At 37.2% G+C, this 3,703-nt stretch overlaps 1 non-coding gene across 1 annotated transcript; it reads right to left on the reverse strand.

Moving 5' to 3' along the window:
• Positions 1-585: 585 nt before the first annotated feature.
• Positions 586-717, reverse strand: LOC115068833. Its single transcript, XR_003848180.1, has one exon. It is a non-coding gene; the product is annotated as a small nucleolar RNA SNORA3/SNORA45 family (small nucleolar RNA).
• Positions 718-3,703: the final 2,986 nt, after the last annotated feature.

Here is a 3,703-nt window from a genome sequence, read left to right on the forward strand (position 1 = left end):
ATCCTATAACAAAAAAGGCTGGAATGTTAGGGTTTAGATCCACAGCAGCCCACCCCTCCCCCCAACAAGGCCTCATGGGTTCTGCAAGCCCCTGAGAACCAGGAACTGAGTGGATAAGCACCCTGGTCTTGGAGGTCACGAGAAGACTTCTGCACCTTTTGGCCAGCACAGCAGACTTTCCCTTTGATCTCCCACCTTCTGCACCCCCAAAGCCCTCCTTTTAAAGACCCCAGCTCACGGCCTGAGGACAGACATTTTCACTAGCTGGAAGGGAATCTGTCCAGTGGGAGGTTTCCTTTGCTAATAAACTCTATTCCGCAGGAATTTTATCTGTGTCCTAGTGTTTTCTCCCAATCAACCCGATTCATCCATCAGCTTCTTCATCTATCAGAGATCAGTATCAACTTGATGTCTAGTTTGTTCTGTGATTCTTGTGTGTAGCATCTTCAGCAATACGGTCTCAAGAATTCTCAAGTTCTTGTGGGTAACCAAGAGCAATGGCATTAGCAAACACTATCTGAGGTCTTATGGCATACTCCAGTCAACAACTTCAAAAGAGATAATTCATTCTTTTTGTTTTAAATGATATATTTCTGATCTTGGCACCAATAGGGGTTCTGACAGCTCCCACCAGTGAACCAAGACCAGGAGATCTTCTTCAAGAACTCTAGCACACCAGGACAAGTAACCATGTCAGGATGTGACTCTAGTCTCAAAGATATTCATTCTTAATATTTGCTTTTTTATTTGTTAACATGTAAACTGAAAAATCAAAATGGGTGAATTTCTAGATATATATGACCAAACAAAATTAAATCAAGATGAAGTAAATTATTTTAATACACCCATAACAACCGAGATAGAAGCAGAATTAAAGTCTCCCAAATAAAACTAAAAAGAAATTTAAAATCTCCCAAATAAATTAAGCCCAGAACAAGGTGAACACAGAGGAGAATTCTAGCAGATAGTTAAAGAATTAATACCAGTACTCCTCAAATTATTCTGTAAAATAGTAAAGAACCATTTCCAAACTCTTTTCACAGAGCTAGCATTACCCTGATATGAAAACCGAAGCTCCAAAGACAAAAAAAAAGTGTAGACCATTATCTCTGATTAACGTAGATGGAAATAGTCTCAATAAAATATTTGCAAACTGAATGCAAGATTAGATAAAAAATATTATTCACTGACTAGACTCCTGTGGATGCATTTACACTGAAGGACATTTGGGTACAAACACCAGGACTCAGCATGTATGAAAGAGTACACAGGGTTTGGTGGGAGAATGGGGGAGAAATGGATGGGGGAGGGGGCCTGGATTTGAGTGGGAAATGGTGTATGAAATTTAAAAAGCTCAATAAAAAATGTGAAAGATTATTCACCATGATCAAGTCAGCTTCATCCCAGAGATGAGAGGTGGCTCAGCATACAAAAATTATAAAAGCAATCCACCACATAAATGGACTCAAGGACAGAAACTACATAATTATCTCTGATTTTTAAATTTTACTAAATATTTTTTATTATTTTTATTTTATGTGAATGAGTATATTGCCTGCATGTATGTAAGGGCTTCCATGTCATGCAATGCCCACAGAGCTCAGAAGAGGGCATCAGATTTCCCTGGAACTGGAGTTACAGATGGTTCTTAGCTGCCATGTGGGTGCTGGGAATTGAACCCAGGTCCTCTGCAAGAGCAGCTAGTGCTCTAACCGCTGACACATCTCTCCAGCCCCTTCTTTAATTTTTTAAAATGTGAACACTTCACATCTATTTACTGTCCTCTTAGAATTTCCTTGACTTATGTAACTTATGACTTCATTTTGATGATTTTATAAATTCTTAAATTTTTTCTATGACCCACTGGTTGCTCAAATGTTTATTGTTCAGACTAAAATTATTTGCGTATTCTCTGAGTTTAGTCTTTCTAGTTATTTTCGGTTTTATTCAGTATGATCTGATAAGACGCAGGGAATTGTTACATTTGTTTGGTATTTGTTAAGGCTTGCCTTGTGGTCTAATACATGGTCAAATTTAGAAACATTTCCATGTGCCAGTGAGAATGTGTATCCCCTATATTTTGAGCAGAATTTTCTGCAGGTATCTGTTAAATTTAGTTCTTCTATAGTGCAATTTAGCTTTGAAGTTTCTTTGCTGGTTTTTAGTTTAAAAGAGCTACCTAGAAAAAGTCTTCCATTATTGCTGTGTTGGGAACTATGGGGTACTTTATGCCTTTCAGTGTCTGTTTTATGAAACTGGAAAACCCAAGATTCAGAGCATTAATAAATTATATCCTCTTGATTTGTTCCCTGTATTAATATGCAGTGTCTGCATTCATCTCTTGGGACAAGTTTTGCATCTGTGTCCTTTATCATATATGCGAGTTGCTTTACCAGCTTGATTACATCATCCATTTGCTTTGTGGTCTCATTTCCAACCCTTAACTCTCAGTTTTTGGATGTTTTTCCTCATTATGCAGATTTCTTAGAGAAAAAAGTTGTGTCTTATTTTTCAGTCTAGTCAGTTAGTCTGTGTCACTTTAAATTGTTGAGTCATAGCCATCCGCACGCAAGGCTATAATTGAAAAGGATTTGTTTATGTATAAGGATACATATTTTGCACATAGTAAGAAATCACATTGTTTATGACTTTGTTGTTTGTGGTTGACTTATTGGTAGCTCTTTACTTCCCATCCTGGTAGTGTTGGATATTTCCTGATTTGTTTTGTCAGACATGATTGATTTCTTCCCTGTTCTCCTCTGCTCATTTGTTAATGTCGTGAAGTGTACTTTGTCCTTTACTTCACATGTGAAGCTATCTTATTTTTCCTTTGCACATACCGTTCCTTTAAGAATTGTCTTCAGTGCTGGCTTGGTTGTCATGACTTCCCTTAACTTGTGCTTGTATTGAAATGTTTTTATTCATCAATTTTAACAGATAATTATCCTGAGTATGGCAGTTGGTTGACAATTATTTATTTTAATGGCTTGAAATATAACATCTCATGTTTCCTGGCTTTTAGGGTTGCTGACAAAAGATTGGATATTCTGATAAGTCTATATGTTGATTTGTAGCTTTTGGCATTGTTGGTTTGCTTTGTATTTTTGACACCATTCCTGTGATATGCAGTGGAGATGTGCTTATCTAGTCTTGTCTGTTTCTGCCTCCTGTGTTTTGACATCTTTCTCTAGATTTGGGGGATTTTGTGATATTATTTTGTTGCATAGGCCATTGGAATTTTCTCAGCTCCTTCTTAGATCTCTTGGATTATTATGATTGGCCTCTAGAATGCATCCAATAATTCTTGGAAGTTTTGGTTATGCTCACTAATATTTTTCTTTATTTATGTCTGTATGTATTATTACTTTGACCTTGTCCTCCAACCTTGGGACCAGTTTTCCTGCCTGGTCTTTTTGTTGACATGCTTTCTGCTGGGATTTTTTGTTTGTTTGTTTTTGTTTGTTGTTTGTTTTTATTAAATGATTTGTTTAATTTTAATTTTTTAAATTTGTTTTTATTGAATTTTTGTGTATTTCATAGAGAACATCTCAAACAATCTTAATCACCTTTATACCCCTGTCCCCTTCGGCACCCTCCCATAGCTCCCCCCACTGGAACCCACGTACTCTGTCATTCCTGTTAGGGCCCACTGTGTCAAATCAGCGTCCCCAAACAATCCCCACTGCAAGTCCATCCACTGAGG

This window comes from Nannospalax galili, unplaced genomic scaffold, assembly GCF_000622305.1.
Source record: "Nannospalax galili isolate Female #2095 unplaced genomic scaffold, S.galili_v1.0 scaffold589, whole genome shotgun sequence".
Lineage (NCBI taxonomy): Eukaryota > Metazoa > Chordata > Mammalia > Rodentia > Spalacidae > Nannospalax > Nannospalax galili.